The sequence below is a fragment of the Podarcis muralis genome, chromosome 17 (assembly GCF_964188315.1).
Source record: "Podarcis muralis chromosome 17, rPodMur119.hap1.1, whole genome shotgun sequence".
Lineage (NCBI taxonomy): Eukaryota > Metazoa > Chordata > Lepidosauria > Squamata > Lacertidae > Podarcis > Podarcis muralis.
The window spans coordinates 41,348,983-41,370,966 of NC_135671.1; the positions used below are offsets into that span (position 1 = coordinate 41,348,983).

Genomic DNA, 21,984 nt, shown 5'->3' on the forward strand with positions numbered 1-21,984 from the left:
TTTAGAATAGAAAAAAAATCCCTGATCAAAGAAGAAATCGTCTGCCAGCAAACTCAAAACTTGCATAACAGCCCAAAATCTGACCTGGTCTATTGACATAATTTTAAAAGGTGTCCAGGTAGTGCGACAAAATTTACAGAAATCATTTAACTGTTCAAGTTATGGACTTTTAACATGCACGGAAACGACGAAACGTGACCCGCACATGTGCAGACGTGTCTTACGTTCTGTTCGGGATGTGAACGGGGTTCCAGAACAGATCGCCTTCGCATCCCGAGGTACCACTGTATTGGCATGGAGGCAACTGCCGAAAACTAACTTGTTCACCCATGCTTTCACTGGGAGATGAACTAGTGATTTGTTGCATTTTTGTACTTTTATCCAAGTATGTAATTTTGTTTTGTTCACCACCACAGTATTTTTTTCTAAATTTGGGCTGTAGTTAATTTTCTGCAAATGAATAAAATCAAACAAGATGGGGAATTTTGGCTTTCACAGATTTGGGACATACTGGAATATATGCACACACACACACAGAGAGACAGATTAAAGGTTCTTTGTACTTTATCAGTTGCCTTCAGGAGAATCTGTAGATGGAAAACAGGTTCAATCTCCTATGAATAAGCTAAACCACATGTCCTGCTAATGCAGAGAAGGTCATTTGCTGCAGTACCAGGAACCAAGAAACTGGCATCACAAATCCAGATACAACAACAAGCAATTAAAAAGGGACTGATGAGGAATCTTGCTATATTGTCGTCTAGAAGTTAAACAGAATTAAAATTCCCTTCCGACTTTCTGAGAAATACTTATTTTACTTAGATTAGTTTAATGCAAAAGCTTGTCTTTACTTGGGTCCATGGTCCTGATAAGTTTCAGTCTTACTATGGTTTTGAGGGAGTTGGTGCATCCTCTATGCAGGGAGGACTGACAAAAACCACAGCAGTCAGCTCTTTGATTAATAAAAGCAGGTAATCAGTGAGCTCAGCAATTTTCAGTGTGACTATTGTTTAAGAAGGTGCATCTCCAATGAGGAAAGCAACTCTAGCATGGTCCACCACATCCAATTGAATTAAAAGGCTACTGAACAATGTAATCATTTGGTGGAGAGCCCAAAAAGAGCTCCCACCTTCTTATTCACCTTATCCAATGTTGCAGCATATTTCTAGCACAGCAACAATAGACCCCAAAGATAAAACAGATTACAGTGACACCTCTGGATACACACACCTCTGGTTGCGTATCCTTCAGGATGCAAATGCGGCAAACCCGGAAGTATTTTTCCAGATTTTACCGTGTGCGCATGCGCAGAAGCGGTCCCTCTAGTTGCGGAAACCTTGGGATCCAACCGGAGCTCCGGAACGGATCCCGTCCGCAACCGGAGGTACCACCGTATAGGGAAAACTGCAAAGGGGTATATTAGTCTTGAGTTCGGAACAAGCAACAGTCTCGCCCAGTAGTTTTCCTATGAACCTTGGAATCCTTTGGAAGCTTATCAGCCCCTGATTAAAAGGTCAGCCATAGAGAGCAGGTTTCTCACAAGGACAACTTTTTGAGCATTACTGATCTACCTCAGCAACTGAAAGCAACAGGGGAGTGTCAGGCACACTCTAGGATGCCCTCAATTTACAAAGGATAACAAACCCGATTAGTACCACCCCCTGAACTAAGGCAGTACCCCAAAATGCTTCACAAATCCAGGAATTCTGTGGCAGATATGCTGTCCAGCAAATGAATTCATGTGCAAAACGTCAAAACAATTAACTACTGAAGAAGACTAAAGGAAAACTCAAGTTCCAATTGGTTTAACTGCAAGAACTGAAGGACAACCTGGACACTCCTTGGTCGAACACTCCCAGCACCGAATGCTATTTCATCACGGGAAACAAGAGTGTATGAGATATTATTATCTGATAAAAACCAGCCTGATGGAAACATAAGAGCTGCAATAGTATGGTACTCTTCCTCAGAAATGTTTGAAGAAGTTTAACTCTTATTTGAACCCCAGATGGAGTATTCAACACAAGTAAGCCAGCCAGACGGTTTAATCTGAATGACTGTAGAACCAGCATGCAGGCACTTAGGCCAATGTGAAAAAACATGTTTACACCTTGATTTTTGGTATGACAAAACCAAACTAATCATGTTGACACAAGACCCATTTGGGGAATCAGATCTTTGAAAGTTGGCACATGTAGCTGGTTGCTAAACAGAAACTGTTCACACTGAACACGGTTGTCAACTAATAAGTAATAACCAGACCTCGTAATCAAAATGCAAACTGTGGTGGGAGTTGGAGAAAACAGCGGATCTGAAAATTCCAACTAGTCAAGGACAATCTTTTAATCAGGATTAATATATTAATAAATAGGGACTAACATCATTTGACTAGTACATTTTTTAAAAAAATAGATTCTAATTGAGCCATCTGGAACCTAGACAGCAAAAGAGGCTAGCTAAAATGACTGTCCCTTGTCAAAATGTTAGTTCTGCGATACTAGAAGAGTAAGACATTTAAATCAATGTGGTTTCAGTCTGGCAACTTTAGCACACAAGCCTTTCAATTGTACCAAGGATGAGGAATAAAATTCCACCAACCTTATTTGCTTATTGTAAGCAGACCACTGATCACTCAAGATTAGGGGAGATAGAAACAGTCTATTCCAAGTAGTTTGGTAAAGAGGAAAGAATTATGAGATGGAACTGACAGATGATTCCTTAGCAAGGATGAAGTTCTACTCCTTTCCAAGCCTTCCTGCTACAAACCCTTCTGAGAATAAAGCTAAGATCCTTACTCTATAGATTTAGACCATACTGTATCTGGCTGAGGTTAGCCATAAGTTAACAGTACTACTGATCAAGAAAATCAGGTCACTCATATAACATGTTGCAAGTTCTTGCAGAACTTTGACACTCAGTTGTTTCAAGCCACACCCAACCAGCTGCCATTTATCTTACACACTGGAGCCCATTCTAACAAAGGATGCCAATAAAGGGTCATAGTAAGGAAGGCAATTGTCCACTTAACCCAGGGGTCAGCAACCTTTTTCAGCCGTGGACCGCTCCACTGTCCCTCAGACCATGTGGTGGGCTGGACTATATTTTGAAGGGGGAAAATGAACGAATTCCTATGCCCCGCAAATAACCCAGAGATGCATTTTAAATAAAAGCACACATTCTACTCATGTAAAAACATGCTGATTTCCGGACCATCCGCGGGCTGGATTTAGAAGGGGATTGTGCCGCATCCTGCCCATGGGCCTTAGGTTGCCTACCCCTGACTTTACCCTTGCTCAGGGTAAGTCAGGCACTATTCCTTCTGGGCAACAGCCTGCCAGACCTACATTCAAACTGCCCTGCAATACATATATTACAGGGATATGGATCAGTGATAAAGGCAACAATCCTGAGTTCCTATGCTCTCCAGCCTAAAGAGACCTAAAATTTCTATGCAGCAGGACACCTGAGCAAAAGAAGTTGCTGGTTCGTTTTGTGAAAATTGTACAGCCTCACAACCCTGTAACCAATAACGATGAGCATTTGCAATTATTTACCAGCTTAAATTTCTCTTCCGAAACTAAAGCAGCTCCCACCCCAAATCGAGCTTCCTTCAAAGGCATGCCATCTCCAGGCAAGCTTGAAAGAGCTGTTACTCTATTATTTGCCTCGTCCCATGTTTTGCACCTCCGCAATAATGGTAAGGGTGGGGTATCCAGAGATCCCGGGCTCCCTTCTCCTTGGAATGAATCCCTTTCGCCCCCGCCAGGAGAGGCGCTAAAACGCTCCCCGTCCCCCGCTAGCCCCGCACTTGCCTGCTCCCAGCTGACTGACCCCCTGGACTTTTCATCCTGGCTCTTCTCTGCAATCCCCGCCCCCTCCATCCTGGGGGAAAAGAGAAGCAGCGAGGCCGCGGCGCCGGAGCAGCTAAGGCCGCAGGCGCTTCCCGGCTTCCGCGAGGGGCGTCCCGGCCAGGCGCGTCACGCGAGGACCGAGAAGGAAGCGCCGCACCCTCCCGCTTCGGGGGGGGGGCTCCTTTCAAGTTCTGGCAGAAAAGGGGCAAGTGGCGGGGGGCGGCATTTCTGAAGGAAGCGAACACGAGGCAGAGGCGGAAACGCGGAAGGGCCCCCGCCCCCTCCCAGCCTGGCTCCTCAAGGGCGGGCCGCCGCCCCTTCTACGGAGCAGCGAGAGGCCAGGAGCCCGAGGGGCTGCGAGGGAGTCCGAAGGCCGAGGCCGGAGCGCCTGGGAGGGGGGGGAAGAGTCCTTGTTTCTATGGCGACAGGCATCCTTGGGCGGGTTCTGTTTCTATGGAAATGGGGAGCGAGGAAGCCGAGAGCGACCCCCCCCCCGCCGTTACCAATGAGGCTGTGTCAGGCCCCGCCGCGGCCGCCGCTGCTGCCGAGTCACCGCTCCGCGCTGCTGCCGCTTCCTCCTCCTCTTCCGACCCGCACGGACACAAGATGGCGGCGGCCGGGCCCGGAACAAAAACCTCCTCAGCGCCGCTCCGCTCCCCTCCAAGCCGCACAGAGCCCCGCCCGGCCCTCGGAGCGACCCCATTGGGCTAGGCCTGTGCCCCTCACAAGTATCGCGCGCCCGGATAGGCTGGCGCGGGGAGGCGGTCGGTCGCCGGCCCCGCCCCCTGACCTGGAGACTTGCCTGCCTCCTTTTATGATGGAAGCCCCAGGCAAGGGAAGCCCCGCCCTCCCGGCTCGGGGAAGCGGGGCGGGACTTTCCGTTTCGGTGGCCCCGCCCCATGGCAATGCACAGGCTGCAGCCCACATGAGCGTTGGCGGCTTCAGTCCTATTCCTCCGCTCATCAGCAGGTGAGCCCCGGACTGCAAGCCGCTCAGGGCAGAGACCTGTCCTCTCTCCCTTCTGTCAAGAGCAGCACAGCAAATCGTCATTCATTAAACAGTGTGGAAAATGCTTAGGAAGTGGACTCTCATTCCTAGGCAGTTTTTAAGCAGAGCTTGGGTGGCCACCTGTCATTGCAAGGCGGCCCCTTCTAACTCTGTTGTTGTTGTTTAGTCGTTTAGTCGTGTCCGACTCTTCGTGACCCCCTGGACCAGAGCACGCCAGGCACTCCTGTCTTCCACCGCCTCCCGCAGTTTGGTCAGGCTCATGTTTGTAGTTTCGAGAACACTATCCAACCATCTCATCCTCTGTCGTCCCCTTCTTGTGCCCTCCATCTTTCCCAACATCAGGGTCTTTTCCAGGGAGTCTTCTCTTCTCATGAGGTGGCCAAAGTACTGGAGCCTCAACTTCACGATCTGTCCTTCCAGTGAGCACTCAGGTCTGATTTCCTTAAGAATGGATGCATTTGATCTTCTTGCAGTCCATGGGACTCTCAAGAGTCTCCTCCAGCACCATAATTCAAAAGCATCAATTCTTCGGCGATCAGCCTTCTTTATGGTCCAGCTCTCACCCTTCTAACTCTACCAGGCCATGATTCATTGTTGACACAGTCACCAACTCCAAAGTCCTCATACAAAAAGGCATCGGTTAGTTTTCAGTGAGTCCCTGGATTTCACTTCATTTTTGCCACAAGACAGCTACTCCTACTATAAAACCAAGCCAGAAAGAATGGGGCACTTAAAACTCTTTGTGCAAATCTTCTCTTGTGGAGCAACCTATGCTTTGTTGCTTAGTCGTTTGTTCTTGTCCGACTCTTCGTGACCCCCTGGACCAGAGCACGCCAGGCACTCCAGTCTTCCACTGCCTCCCGCAGTTTGGTCAAACTCATGCTGGTAGCTTTGAGAACACTATCCAACCACCTCGTCCTCTGTCGTCCCCTTCTCCTTGTGATCTTTCCCAACATCAGGGTCTTTTCCAGGGAGTCTTCTCTTCTCATGAGGTGGCCAAAGTATTGGAGCCTCAGCTTCACGATCTGTCCTTCCAGTGAGCACTCAGGGCTGATTTCCTGAAGAATGGATAGGTTTGATCTTCTTGCAGTCCATGGGACTGTCAAGAGTCTCCACCAGCACCATAATTCAAAAGCATCAATTCTTCAGCGATCAGCCTTCTTAATGGTCCAGCTCTCACTTCCATACATCACTACTGGGAAAACCATGGCTTTTAACTATATGGACCTTTGTTGGCAAGGTGATGTCTCTGCTTTTTAAGATGCTGACTAGGTTTGTCATTGCTTTTCTCCCAAGGAGCAGGCGTCCTTTAATTTCGTGACTGCTGTCACCATCTGCAGTGATCATGGAGCCCGAGAAAGTAAAATCTCTCACTGCCTACATTTCTTCACCTTCTATTTGCCAGGAGGAGATGGGACCAGTGGCCATGATCTTCGTTTTTTTGATGTTGAGCTTCAGGACCATATTTTGTGCTCTCCTCTTTCACCCTCATTTAAAGGTTCTTTAATTCCTCCTCACTTTCTGCCATCAAGGTTGTGTCATCTGCATATCTGAGGTTGTTGATATTTCTTCCGGCAATCTTAATTCTGGCTTGAGATTCATCCAGTCCAGCCTTTCGCATGATGAATTCTGCATATAAGTTGAATAAGCAGGGAGACAATATACAACCTTGTCGTACTCCTTTCCCAATTTTGAACCAATCAGTTCAAACCTATGCTACGGCACAGAATTAGTGTCTGCAAGGACTAATTGAAAGCTCGACAATGCAATTAAGAGTCAAACTGTCCCCAAGAAATAAACTCCCAAATTTAAAAAGGCAGGGTAGAAATAATAAGATGATTATGATGATATCTGCTCAATATCAATAAAAGGCTGGTGCTCAAAACAGAAAAAGCAGAGCAACTGCATCCAAATATGTACCGTACCCATTTTCTGCCTTTTATTCTCTTGTTGGCCAATGGGTCAACTACTTGCAATTCCAAAATATTTTGGAGCACAAGCAGGCAAAAATAAAACAAAACTTCTAGCAACAATAAATGAATGTTCCTTGGAACTCACTGCTACAGAATGTTGCAAAACATGGGACAAAAATCCAGAGGACAGGACTATAACTGATGAGGATAGGACCCTTATTCATGGTATCCATTAACCTCTGGTCCATCTTCATTAATGGGGTGCTGCTTTTAAACACATTTTCATACTTTTATTTACTCTTTTGTGGGGCTCCTCATAATCTTTCATCCAAAAGACTGACCTGATGCACACCTACATCATGTGCTCCTCCTGGGCCCTGTCACTCACAATCTGTCTAAGCTTTATCCAACAACATCCACTGAAGCCTCCAAATCTGGCCCAATCAGATTTGCGGAGTGAGGATCAGATCCACATTAATTTTTTTGTCCTGGAATAATCTAGCAGCCATCATGCTATATTAAGGCTCCAATGCAGAAGAGAACACAATGAGTGGACGTTATTGTAAGCATAATATGAGGTAAGCTTTCAGTTTCAATTTTTTTTGTTTTGTTTACTAAATACAAGTAAAATTAACATGCTAAATTAGATCATTCTCTAGGAGAGCAGTCGCCAGCCTGGCACCTAGACAACCATCATCCCACCTGTTCTGAACAGAAGAGAGGTGCAAAGAGCTAAGGTGCCTTCCCTCCCCATTGATGGGCAATACCCACACCATTTTGCATTCCTGTCTCCTTTCCTGCTCCATTTTAAACATGCCAGCCACTGTGTGTTATGTCACACACCCAATACAGCCATTTTGTGACTGGCACCCATGGCCCTTTCTCAAACTTCCAAACGGGCCTGCTGGCTCAAAAAGGCTGGTGACCCCTGCTCTCAGACAGCAGAAATGTTTCTGATGCAGGTTACCCAATGCAAATCACCCTATTTTACAATTCAGAATGTTTCAGAAAACTAATTGTTGCCCATGACCATAACCAGCAACTTAAATCAGTGTCAAAACAGGCTGCCACAAATATGCACGTTATAGTTGTGATTGCTCCTACTGCCTATCACAGGACCTCGGGGAGGAAGGAACCCAGTGGCATCACTCATGCCATACTCATGTGCCAGGAAGACAAACATTCCAGGCCACAAAACCCAACTCATTCAAGGCAAGGACAAGAGAACATAAGCAGAGGTGGTTCTGGAGGTACCCTCCCAGTGCTAGAAACAAGTCCATATAATCAACAGAACTAGGAAGATCTACTCTCTAGTCAGCAATATCACCTCATATATGTGCTCTAACTTTCATCACTCCTTTGAGAAGACAGGATATAAATCTAACAAATTTGAGACCAGACTTCGGAGCATGAAGATCAGTTAAATGAAGCTGAAGGCTTGTATTCCCTTTCTTGGAAACAGGCCCAACTGAACTCAGTTGGACTTACTTCTAAGTAAACATGTATAGAATTGTGCTATGAGAGCCCTATGATCCAGGGCAGAAATGCATTCTTTAATTACGGTATATACCTATATGGCTTTTCAAGAAAAATTCTTCCCAAAGCTATTTACAAGCCACGATCTAAGACCATAAACCACCACAAAATATCAAAACACTATTTCAAAATACAGTGGTACCTCTGGTTACGTACTTAATTCATTCCAGAGCTCCGTTCTTAACCTGAAACTGTTCTTAACCTGAAGTACCACTTTAGCTAATGGGGCCTCCCGCTGCCGCCGCGTGTGATTTCTGTTCTCACCCTGAAGAAAAATTCTTAACCCGAGGTACAGCGGAGTCTGTAACCTGAAGCGTGTGTAACCTGAAGTGTATGTAACCTGAGGTACCACTGTAATACCGAAACCAATGCCAATGCAGCAAAATCTGGCAAAAATGGTGGAGTTCTGCAAGTCAGGTTAAAGTAGCTGCTAAAGGCAGGTCTTAAAACCTACCCCGGAGGGGGCTTGCCAGATGAGCCATGGCATTTCATTTCGCAATTGTGGAGCCACCACTGAGAATGCCCTTATCCACTTGCATGCCAATCTAGCTTCATTTATAGAGTGGCATCTTCCTTTGGGGAAGAGTCATAGCGGTAGAGCATCTGCTCTGTAGTTCAACTGCAGGCATCTCCAGGCCTGCAGGCCTGGGGAAAACCCACCTGAAACCCTGAAGAGTCATTGCTTAGTCAGTGGACCTCCAGCCTCTAGACCTCATTAGGCCTGCCGGGTCACTTCAGCCAAGCCAAGGCCAGCTGCCCTCCAGGGAGTCTGCAGCTGACGGACGGTGCCTGCAAAGCGTTGGAGAAGCCCTGTTCAAAGTGCCAACTGGAAAAGGGCTGCTTTGACCTTGGATCAGTCACCATCTCTCAACCTAACCTGCCTCACAGGCTTGTTGTGAAGATAAAAGGGGGCTAGGAGAACAATGAATGTTGCTTGAGGTTCTTTGAGGGAAGCATGTAATTTTAAAAATAACTTTTTTTAAAAAAAAAGTAATGAATTATTTAAGTTAGTACTTTTCTATTAATTAACATTAGTACCGAACCTCATGTTTTCCCACAACTTTAATGCCTTAAAAATACTTGAGCTTCACTTGACCAAATCTATCTTGAACAGTCAAATATCCAGCCCTACCTCCTACCACTGGCCCACTTGATGCAGAGTGGATTACTGCAGTGGGCAGTGGCTCCTGCTTGAGATCCTTTAACTGGAGACAGCAAGGATTTAACCAGAGATCTTCTGCCTGCAAAGCATGAGGTCTCCCACTGAGTTACAGCCCCTCCTATTCAGAGCTGAGCTTGAGCAGTATTCCCCTTTTATGCCTAACATAAAAATAGTTAACAAAAAACAAAGTAGGCAAATTAGCACAACTCATTTGTCGTCAAAGAATTCAGCTTTTGGGGCACACGTTTAGTGCACACCAGCCTCTTAAGAACAGCACAGAGGTATTTGCCCAAGGATTACCATTCCTCAAATTAACAGACACCCAAAAGGCGACCTCTTACACTTGTGGTGTGTTTGGATACAGAGGCCTGAAAGCACAATACACGTGCAAGAAATATAAGCACGCACCACGGTGGATTGCAGTTAAACAAACTAGCACACAGAGTTCTCGATAGCCTGCAACCCAAATACCTCCAATGTCATCTTGCTTTGCATTCCCCTCCTGGCAGGGGAGGCCGTGTGGGTGGGGCTGATGGCTGCCTGTCACATGCCAACCCAAGACAGAGCCTTCTTGGTAGTGGTCCCCCACTTATGGAATGCCCTCTCTGCTGAGGTTAAACTCTCTTCCTCATTACTGACATTTAAGTGGAATTTTAAAACATTCCTATTCACTCAGGCATTGGGCAGCGCTGAGAGACATGGTTGCTGGCACTCTTGAAATATTAATATGGACTGATTAATATCAACATGGAAGATATTTGGTTTGTTTAAAAAAAGAAAAAGTATTTTTCAGTGATTTTGTTGTTTGCTCACTTGGACTCCTTTGGGAGATTTAAAAAAGAGGGGGAAAGGTTTGCCTAAGATCACCAAGAGAGTCAAGGCTGGGGTTAGATGTGAACTGCCAGGAATGAGAAATGGCTGCCTCTGGGTTAATGCAGGGAAGTGGGTTATGTGAACTGCCCTGAGACCTTCGGGTATACAGTCGGTGGGTGGGTGGGTGTAAAATAATATCTTGCACTATAGTACTGTGAGGCCGCAGTGACTATTCCAACATTGCAACCTAGCACAGTGCATAGCTCCTATTCGCTTGCTGTGGGTCTGCACCCTCAAGTGCTATATAGGGGCATTGTCTTCAACATAATTCAGGCTATGCTTATTTGGAGACAAAGCTCATTGCCTTCCTATTCAATACTCCAAATGTCAACATGCTGCTAGACAGCATCTTAAAAAGCAGAGACATCACCTTGCCAACAAAGGTCCGTATAGTTAAAGCTATGGTTTGCCAAGTAGTGATGTATGGAAGTGAGAGCTGGACCATAAAGAAGGCTGAGCGCCGAAGAATTGATGCTTTTGAAGTATGGTGCTGGAGGAGACTCTTGAGAGTCCCATGGACTGCAAGAAGATCAAACCTATCCATTCTTCAGGAAATCAGCCCTGAGTGCTCACTGGAAGGACAGATCGTGAAGCTGAGGCTCCAATACTTTGGCCACCTCATGAGAAGAGAAGACTCCCTGGAAAAGACCCTGATGTTGGGAAAGATGGAGGGCACAAGGAGAAGGGGATGACAGAGGACGAGATGGTACTCGATGTTCTCGAAGCTACCAATATGAGGCAGTGGAAGACAAGAGTGCCTGGCGTGCTCTGGTCCCTAGGTTCACGAAGAGTCGGACACGACTAAACAACTAAACAACAACAAAAATATCTTTGGTTCTCAATCTGAGTAGCCCTCCACTGTCCACTAAATATGTGTCACATACACTGGGATCTGAGGGCCAGAGCCCATGAAAGGTCTCTGTAAATACAAGATGGGGGACACCTGGCTTGAGAGCAGTACATGTGAAAAGGATCTAGGAGTCTTGGTTGACCACAAACTTGACATGAGCCAACAGTGTGACGCGGCAGCTAAAAAAGCCAATGCAATTCTGGGCTGCATCAATAGGAGTATAGCATCTAGATCAAGGGAAGTAATAGTGCCACTGTATTCTGCTCTGGTCAGACCTCACCTGGAGTACTGTGTCCAGTTCTGGGCACCACAGTTCAAGAAGGACACTGACAAACTGGAACGTGTCCAGAGGAGGGCAACCAAAATGGTCAAAGGCCTGGAAACGATGCCTTATGAGGAACGGCTAAGGGAGCTGGGCATGTTTAGCCTGGAGAAGAGGAGGTTAAGGGGTGATATGATAGCCATGTTCAAATATATAAAAGGATGTCACATAGAGGAGGGTGAAAGGTTGTTTTCTGCTGCTCCAGAGAAGCGGACACGGAGCAATGGATCCAAACTACAAGAAAGAAGATTCCACCTAAACATTAGGAAGAACTTCCTGACAGTAAGAGCTGTTCGACAGTGGAATTTGCTGCCAAGGAGTGTGGTGGAGTCTCCTTCTTTGGAGGTCTTTAAGCAGAGGCTTGACAACCAGGAGTGCTCTGATGGTGTTTCCTGCTTGGCAGGGGGTTGGACTCGATGGCCCTTGTGGTCTATTCCAACTCTATGATTCTATGATTCTAAATATCCCCTCAAAACTCCACAAGCCTCAAGAAGCTGTTTTCTCTGTTCTTCCTTGCTTGGCCTTGCCTACACAGCACATCTGTTCAGCTGCAGCTCTCAGGGGGGCGCCACTGCCATCCTAAGAGAATGACGGAGGAGCTCCTGGTGAGTTCTGGCACCTCTTTTTCTAGAAAAACAGCCCTGCTGAACACATTCACTTAAACATGCCTCAACTGACTGGATGCCCGGACCCGCTGCCAAGCAGGAAACACCATCAGGAAGCCCTTGGTGTGGGAAACCTTTGGCCCTCCTGATGGAGTTGGATTACAAATCCCATACTTCCTGATTACTGGCCACACTGGCTAGATCTTCTGGGTATATTGTACTTCAGCAACACCTGGAAGCCAAAGATTGTTCACACCTGCAGCAGAGCCCTCTGGCCCCAAATGGGCGCCCCTAGAGCCCCTTTGGGCTTCCCTCCAGGTCCAATGCTGCCTTCACTTTTGCAATCTGTAGGGTGAAGAGGAAAACTGGGGATTAAGGCGAGGCTTGGGGCATTGTCAGAGATCCTGACTCAAAAATTCTTCCAATGGAAAAATGGGGAATTCCAGAAAAATGTGCAAGGAAACCCACTCATGAAATCTTTTCTCCTTCACAAATATGTGAAACGCCCTTTAAGGCAAGGTTTTAAAATGTAGTTTTGGTTGCCCTTTACTCCTTCAAAATGTTTTCCAATAACTCTGCCATGACTACGTAATTTCATCTACCATTTTAGATAATTACAATTCCGGTATACTGTTAAGACATGTACAACTCTCATATCTTCTCAGGTTCCTCAAACATTGCAGCACGTGAAAGAAATTTATCTATGTTTGGAAATGCACAATACCAAATTGAGAAGCAAGCTGATTTGAAAGGTACCGTATTTTTCGTCCCATAGGATGCTCCGTCCCATAGGACGCACCTAGTTTTTTGTGGGGGAAATAAAGGGAAATTTCCCCCCCCCCTTTATTTTCCCCCCAAAACCAGGTCGGGGAACAGCGGGATGGCGGTGCTGCGCCTCCCCGCTGTCCCCCGAGCTTGTGGGGCTGGCCAATGTCTGCCCGAAGCGCGCTGCTTCAGCAGGCTGCTATCTGCCGCCTAGGGAGCCCTGCGGGAACTCCCGCAGGGCTCCCCAGGCTGTGGATATCTGCCCGGCGCGAGGGGCGCTCTGCTTCAGGGCGCCTTGCACGCCGGGCGGCAGGCTGCCGACCCCTCTCGCTCTCCAAGCTTCAGCGAAAGCCTGTATTCGCCCCATAGGACGCACATAGATTTCGCCTTCATTTTTGGAGGGGGAAAAGTGCGTCCTATAGGGCGAAAAATACGGTAGTTTCAATCTGTGCAAACCTTCAGCTCTCTGAAGACCATGGAGATAAAAATGGAAGGTCATAATCAGCTGCTATTGGTCCTTCAGAAACTGTTATCACCTTGATTTAAACTTTAAGTGACGCTCATAAGGGCACTCTCATAAGCTCCCACTCAGACCTTGTCCTGCTTTGGCAAGAACTACAGCTCCCAGAGTCCGTATGGAAAACTGTCATTTGTTCCAATGCGCAGGTTGGGGAGCAGACTAGCTCCAGGCTCCCCACAACACTTTCCCAATAAGCTATGCTGGGGTACCAAATGTGGTGCCCCCCATGTGTTATTGGGTGGCAACTCATCCTTATCCCTGACCACTGGCCAGACTGCTTGGAGCTAAGGGGAGAGGCAGATTTTTTAAAATGGTTTCTTCTGTTTCTGGATAATACTGACTGTGTGGAGAGGTCATTTCATAATTTAGGTAACGAAAATGTCCTTTGGCTTAGAACAACATTAATGGCTCTGTTTTCTGCTATCCTTAATGCCCCGCCCCACAAAAATCTAATTTTCCTATTGGCAAAACCTAACTTATGTGTAGGTACCCCTCACCTCTAAGTTTACTTGCAATCATTGTCTGAAGAAAACCAAAGCAGCTAGACTTGAAGATATCACAAATATATATATTTATGTGGTGAGTTATAAACTGGGGTAGGGAACCTACTTCCATAGTAGTGGGGAACCTCAAGGGAGACGAAGAGGGCAGAGGTGAAAGGCAGCACAATGGAAGAAAGGTGAAAAAACCCTCTGCAAGCAAGCAGTTTAGAGGAGTTGGGGTGATGGAGGGAAGGGAGCCAAAATGGATGGAGCATTGCAAGCTACTAGGGTTCAATGTCTCTGGCTAGAACAATCTGCAGCCCCCTGGGCACCGGGAAAGAGGGAGGGAGAAGGGTTTGATAATGCAAAATGGGAAGAAGAATGAGAGAGAGAAAAGGTGGCATTGTGACTGTGAAGAAATGCAGCTCTCCAATCCTGCTTTATTATAATGCCTTTTAGGTCCCACAAGTAGAAATATTTGAATCAGATAAGAAAATAAATATAGCATATATTTCTTTTTACATAATTTTAATTTACAAAAATAATTGAAAGGGTGGGTGGGTGGATGAAGGAAAGACAGACATCTCAAGTGGAAAAAAACCAGTCCCCCCCCCCCCCCATGTTTCAAACTGTATGAACGTTTCATATGCCATGAGGATGCTCCTGGATTCGGAATGTAAACAGCTCCCAGGTGCAGAAGACTCCCAAAGCACCTCCTCGCCTGGCCATGACTCACTTGGGGAACAGGAACAGCAGGAAACCCAGAGGGCTACCCTGAAGTCACACAGATGATGCCTCCCCACTGCTTTGGGAGCTGGTGGTCCACCCTGTGGCCCACAAGGCCTTTTCAGGCAGCCCTTACCCAATGTGGAGAAGGAAGCTTTCTCTTCTCCCTGCTTGCTTGCTTGCTTCTTGGGCCCTCTCCCAAGGGGTGGGCTTAGGGAAGCGGCCATGGCAGTGGAGCCGCAGGGCCAGAGGGAGGCTGTGATGCAGCCTGGGCCCAGCAGAGACACGGTGTGTGGCGACATGCAGGGGGCCTTGGAGGGGCCTCTGAGGGTGGTTGGGCTGCCCTGGGCAGGGAGGCTCTGCTGCTGGCTGCCTGCCAGGGATTGCAGGGGGTCTGGCTAGATGACTCTCGGGAGTCCCCTTCCAACGCTACAGATCCCTGCCCCTCCTTAGTTAATAACCAGCCTGAAGAGGCTGTGTGTGTGGTGTATGGGAGGGGGGGGGGAGCAAGTGGGATAAATGGCGGCAGCTGTGGGCAACCAGCAGGCAAGTGAGGAGGATGAGGCAGCTGTTGCCCCTGTTGCCCCCCATCCCGTGCCCCCTCCTCCTCCTTCTCATGGGCTGCATTTATTTACTGGCTTCACAAGAGACTCAATCTATTGTGTATATTAAATAATATTAATTATATTGCAAACACTTTAATTTATGATATGGAAATTTAATTCAGTGTGTGGTCTGCGGCTTCTGTGTCAAAGTCCTCTTGCAGCCCACTGGGTCTGAGAGGTTGAACCGTCTGGTTCCAGCCTTATAGAAACCCAGCACCTTTCTGGCTACTCTGCTGCCACAGTTTTTCTGCTGTGAGGTCCTAATGACCAAAGACCAATGTAATGAATAACAATAATGAGTTGCTCAGAGGAGGAAACCTCTTTTGTCTTTAGCCTTCATGCACATTTAGGGTACATGTGAACAATGCTCGTTATCCTCATCCATATTACCTGCTGCTTGAAATGCAGCCATAGGAAAATATTTCCAGATGGGAAGCGGCTTAAGAACAGAAAAACAGCTCTGCTGGATCAAACCAGAGGTCTGTTAAATCCCACACTGTTCTGCCAGCAGCTAATCAAGCCTCTGCGGTGCTCTTGCGCTGCTCCCATTCATCTCTGCAGTTGCCATCAGCACTGTACTTTCTAAAGCAGGGATAGGGAACCTGTGGCCCTCCGGAGGTTGTGGACTACAACTCCCATCACCCCTGACCATTGGCCTTGTTGGCTGGAGGGCTGAGCGAATGACATCTTGATAAGTGTTTCAACAAGGCAATACACCAGTGAACAAAAGGTGGAGACTTAACAGCTTCCCAGGGGTTAGCTCAGCTTTGCAGATAATTTGCTCCCTCCCTCCCCCTGTAAGAAAAGTAGACAAGCCCTCACACAAAGCAGCAAACTCTTTCAGCTTCACTGGTGGCTTTCCACTTAGAGCTCAAGTAATTATGCAGAGCCTGCTAACAATCCAGGAGGGACCCCCACAGATAAACAAACAAAGCACTTCTTTCTTCCTCACACTCACCCCCACCTTGACAAATCTAGGGGGGAAGAGCTTCTATTTTTATTTTCTGGTAGTGTTTATGTTGTTGGTTCCCCCTAAATAGCTTTTTTCCATATTAAAAAGGGTGTTTTTTAAATTTAAAAGAGACTATTCTTTTTGCTTGCTTCCCCTCTCTCCCTCCCTTTGATTAAAAGGGAGATATTGGTGGGATGAGAGCTTTTGGGGGGCCTTTGGGGGGGAATGGAGGGGAGAAGATTTAGGTGGCTGCCTTATGCTGAAATGGGAGGTTGGGTACTGTGTGAAAATGATGGGGAGGGTGTTTTTTGGTAAGCAGTGAAAGCAAATGTGTGCCTCCTCACAAGTAAGCCCTACTGAATTCAATGGGGCTTACTCCCAGGAAAGTAGAAGTAAGTTTAGTTTAAGTCAGTGGGGCTTATGCATGCACAGATTCCACTTAGACCTCTGAGTTGGGGAAGCATATGCAACTTGAAGAGTAAATCACTTAAACTACTCTTAAATTAGCTGAAAATATATTAAATATATTACAGTGGTACCTTGGGTTACATACGCCTCAGGTTACATACGCTTCAGGTTACAGACTCCGCAAACCCAGAAATAGTACCTCGGCTTAAGAACTTTGCTTCAGGATGAGAACAGAAATCGTGCAGCAGCGGCAGCGGGAGGCCCCATTAGCTAAAGTGGTGCTTCAGGTTAAGAACAGTTTCAGGTTCAGAACGGACCTCCCGAACGAATTAAGTACTTAACCCGAGGTACCACTGTATAAAGGTAAAGGTACCCTTGCCCGTACGGGCCAGTCGTGTCCGACTCTAGAGTTGTGCGCGCATCTCACTTAAGAGGCCGGGGGCCAGAGCTGTCCACAGACACTTCAGGGTCACGTGGCCAGCATGACAAGCTGCATCTGGCGAGCCAGCACCAGCGCAGCACACGGAAACGCCGTTTACCTTCCCGCTAGTAAGCGGTCCCTATTTATCTACTTGCACCCAGGGGTGCTTTCAAACTGCTAGGTTGGCAGGCGCTAGGACGACAGGAGCACACCCCGCCACGGGGATTCGAACCGCCGACCATGCGATCGGCAAGTCCTAGGCGCTGAGGTTTTACCCACAGCACCACCCGCGTCCCACCACTGTATATGGAAGTTTATTTAATATTTTTATTAAATCTACTACTTCCTTACATTTTAAGGCCCTCCACCACCATGGGGAGGCCCAGCAAGGCCCTCTGATGCTGTGGGGAGATACGCAGGAACCTCTTCCGCCACAGGGAGACCCTGCAAGGCCCTTCGCCACCGCAGATATATATCATGATATATCGAGGTAGCGTGATTTTAGCTGGTTATATACCAGCTAAAAATGTTGAAAACCAGATAGTGCCCTAGTTGGCTGGCTGCGGCTCATGGGAACTGAGGTCCAGCAATGTCTGGAAGGCCACAGGTTCCTCTCCGCTGCCCTAAAATATCAGACTCCATTCTTAGCTGGATTTATCCAACTCTCTCAAACAGCAGTTGGGGTAAGCAACCATTAGAGACAGTCTATGATGATCACGAATCTCTGTTGCTGGACCAGAAGTATCTACCCATTCTCAGCTGCCAGTAAGAAAAAAGCTAAATTTCTGTGTGGGGAATGACCTGGGTTAATGCATGTTTGTGCAGGGGAAGGAAGAAAAGTGGCCAAAGGGAGGCAGAGTTGGGCTTTCTGCTCCTTAACAAAGGGAACAGTGTGAGAAAATCTTTGTCAAGCATTGTTAGTGTCTCATCAGAGTCTGAGTTAATGGAATTTGATGAGGACTCTTTCCCTGTGAACTAAAATTATTTCAGGGCATTTTCCACAAGGGTTTTTGCAGGGTTGAGGAGAAAAGAACATATCTGAAGTTGATTCCAAGATCTATACTGGATACTCTGATAGGTATGCAGCATAGTAATTCTTAAAAATAAATAAATAAATAATTCAAATGCTACACAGAATCACAAACTTGTAGGACACAAATATTGCTGACTTTTGCACCTTGAATTTAGTGTCTGAAACAGTTAATATTTTCCCAACATGGCTAGACAAAGAGGGCATTTTAGGGAGTTGTTTGAATCCCAAACCTGACATGGAATTCTCCAGGAATGGGATGGGGGGCAGGTTGGGCAAGTCAAGGAAAAAGTACTTGTTGCTGCAGATCCACTTTGAGGAATGAGGGAGGCAGATGGGCCTGGGCCTCTCAACAGGTTCTTTTGTGCCCCTTTTTGCCTCAAGGCTGGCAGCTGAGAAGAGTTTGGATTTGATATCCCGCTTTATCACTACCCGAAGGAGTCTCCAAGCGGCTAACATTCTCCTTTCCCTTCCTCCCCCACAACAAACACTCTGTGAGGTGAGTGGGGCTGAGAGACTTCAGAGAAGTGTGACTGGCCCAGCAGCTGCATGTGGAGGAGCGGAGACGCGAACCCGGTTCCCCAGATTACGAATCCACCGCTCTGAACCACTACACCCCAAGGGAGCAGATTTAACTCAGGGGCCTAAAGCTGACAAATTTTAAGGCCACACACACAACACAAAGTACACAGAGCACAGCTGGCATCCTGGGGTATTTCAGTACATGAAGCAGCTCAGTCAAAAGTTGCCATAAACCATCTCAGCTAGCCTGCTCTGAGTCTGTTGCCTTCTTGATCCACAGTTTTACTCCTGCACAAACTTTTTATAACTAGGATCTTCTCTAGGATCTCTTATAAAAAACTATTCCACTCCCCTCTTATTGTGACCACATCTGGTAAACTGTCTTAATTCATGCTAGTTTTAGTTGTCAGGATTCAGGTAGGAAGCCATGTTGGTCTGACACAGTCAAAATAAATTAAAAAATTGTCCAGTATCACCTTAGAGAGCAACTAAGTCTCTAAGTTGGTCTCTAAGGTGCTACTGGACATTTTTTTATTATTATTATTATTAGTTGTCAGGATTGAGGCTGATGGGCACCCTTTTTATATTTTGGCTCTACATGGGAATTCTTCAGTTCAAATGCAACCTCATTGGCATTCCTCCCTCCCACTATCTGCAGTATGGGAATATTATTGCCTTGCCAGGGCTGTTGTAAGAATGACCAAGATAATGTATACGAAGCACTTTAGATGCTGAAAAATTCTATAACTCTCAATTATAATTAATGCTACTGTACAAATGATAATGGACGCGGGTGGCGCTGTGGGTAAAAGCCTCAGCGCCTAGGGCTTGCCGATCGAAAGGTCAGCGGTTCGAATCCCCGCGGCGGGGTGCGCTCCCATTGCTCAGTCCCAGCGCCTGCCAACCTAGCAGTTCGAAAGCACTCCCGGGTGCAAGTAGATAAATAGGGACCGCTTTCTAGCGGGAAGGTAAACGGCGTTTCCGTGTGCGGCTCTGGCTCGCCAGAGCAGCGATGTCACGCTGGCCACGTGACCCGGAAGTGTCTCCGGACAGCGCTGGCCCCCGGCCTCTTGAGTGAGATGGGCGCACAACCCTAGAGTCTGTCAAGACTGGCCCGTACGGGCAGGGGTACCTTTACCTTTACCTTACAAATGATAATAACAGAGAGAACATTAAAAGTGGTATTGCATTATACATTGCATTTGCATTCCTTCCCTTAATGTTATCAAAATGGCACCTATATTTACAAATAATTATATTTATAAATATGAAAATTAAGTTGATTCTTTGACTTTTGATTACCTAGACAATTTTTAAAAACTAACACCTTTATTCAATGAACAGTCCCCTATATTTGAAGGGGGAAATTCAAGGTCCAATTTATAAACTTTCAGGGAAACAAAGTAAACAAAATATATTTCAGGAGCAAAAGGCACTAGCATACGAATGCATCTAGGTAGCTGTTCAAGAACAGGAGGCTGCTTACAGATACTATGCCACTTTAGCCCATCCCTAGAGAAGTTATTACAGTCTCTTGAGATTAGGTTCTTAACCAGCTCCCTTCTTTCAAGTCAAGGAAACAGAAAGCATAGAAAAGGGTCAAACCATATAAGCCAGCAGGTCTGGATCATCCATATTACTTGGCCCAATTCTCCCCTTCCTCCCCAAGCTGAGAATGAAACATCTATTAATGACTGAAATAAAAAATGTCAGCACACAAGGCTGCCTTGATGTCCTGCTATTTGACACAGAGACCTGATTCCTAGCCCTAGAAATGTGATTCACAGGCAGCCAACCCTCAGGCAGGAGTCTGCAACATATTGGAAAACAGAAAACCAGCGGACACAGACTTGAAGCCAGATTTTTGTCTGGCAATGCAGCCCATTCACCAGCTCAGTAAAACTAGGGGGTGGGGGCAGACCAAGCATTGACAATGGCTGGAAAGGAACTTCAGCACACTTCAGAGAGACTCTGTCTCATACCTTTGGGTTTTCCTTCCAAAAGAAGGAAACTAGGTTTAGAAATTGGAACAGGCTTATAGCTGTACTAACAAGAGTCCTTGCTTGAGGAGAAATAATCTGGAGACTAAAAAAATGGAGGGGAGGAGAGGAAGGAGCCTGCAAAAGACCAAAGGTGCATAAAAGCTCAGTTGGCAGAGCGTGAGACTCTTGATCTCAGAGTTGTGGGTCCCACATCGGGGGAAAGAGTCCTGCCTTGCATGAGCCTCGGGGCCCTTCCCAACTCCACCTTCCATGATCCTATGATCCTTGACCCTTTTCTTGCAATGACAGGTGTCACTTAGGCTGCCAGGGGAAGCTGGCTTCGAGTGCCGGGCGGGCACGGAAAGGGCTCGGCGCCTCTCCCTCCCTTGCCCCCCCCCCGCAGGTCGCGCGCGGCGCGCTCACGACGATGGCAGAGCCTCGGCGCGGAGCTCCGCGGTGGCTTCCCAGGTGCCGAGGGGGCGGGAGGGGAAAGGCGGCAGGATGTCCGGCTTGGGAGCAGCCATTGGCCCAGCCCGATCCCGCGCGGGGGGACGCGCCCCAAATGGAGGGGGTTGTGGGGGGGGGCGGTGGTCGCGGACTTCTCCCTCCCTCCCCCCCGGCCCGCCCCCCCTCCCCGCCCGGCTCTCACCCCCCCTCCGTGCGCCGCCTGCGTCCCCGCTCCGCTCCGGCTCCGGCTGCTGCTCCCGCCGCCGCCTCTGACGCCGCGCGCCGCCGCCCCCCGCGCCGAGGAGCGCGCCGGCCGAGACCACGCGGGCCGAGGGGGGGCGGGGTCCCTCCGCGCCCCCAAGCCGAGCTGCCGGGCGTCCGGCCGCATTTCCCGGGCGCGGCGGGGTCGGGGCCTTGGCCTCCTCTCGGGTTCCTTGAGGGGAAAGGGCGCTCGGGCGGGCGCGGAGGGGAAGCTCAGAGGGGGAACCCCCCCCCGCACGCCCCACTCGGGTGGTTCGGCTCGGCCGGCGGGGCGGGGCTGCGGTGCCTCCTGGGAAATGTAGTTGCCGGTCGCCTGGAGGGGCGAGGGAGCACGTGGCTCCTGATGTCGCGCAGAAGCACGTGGCCGGAGGGGGAGGGGCGGGAGGATCTCGCGCAGAGAGCAATGTACCGGGCAGGACGCAATCCAGGATGGAGATAGACGCAGTGCATTTTTTCTAAAAAAATGTTTAGGGGTTTTCTCATTTTCCTACTTATATCGAAATACTGCCCCTCAATGATGGGGTGCAGCGCTGGATCTCGCCTCACGTTGAGGGAGCCGGTGTTTGTCCACAAACAGCTTTTCCGGGAACGCAACGGAACACCGTGATGGAAACCAGAGCTCATGGAAACGCCGCTTACCTTCCTGCCGCAGTGGTGCCTATTTATCTACTTGCACTGGTGTGCTTTTGAATTGCTAGGTTGACAGGAGCAGGGACAAAGCAACGGGAGCTCCCCGGTTCAAA

At 47.9% G+C, this 21,984-nt stretch overlaps 1 protein-coding gene across 2 annotated transcripts in view; it reads right to left on the reverse strand.

Annotated features, from left to right (window-relative positions):
- UBA1 (ubiquitin like modifier activating enzyme 1) overlaps nucleotides 1–21,339 on the reverse strand; it is a 43,622-nt gene extending 22,283 nt beyond the window's left edge. Inside the window, exon 1 of one of the 2 annotated variants that reach the window (XM_028712627.2) lies at nucleotides 21,183–21,339. The gene's annotated coding sequence lies outside the window, so the exon portion shown is untranslated. Of the gene's footprint in view, nucleotides 1–4,354; nucleotides 4,509–21,182 lie in introns of those variants that run through there. The other variant, XM_028712628.2, reaches the window with a different exon arrangement.
- Nucleotides 21,340–21,984: the final 645 nt, after the last annotated feature.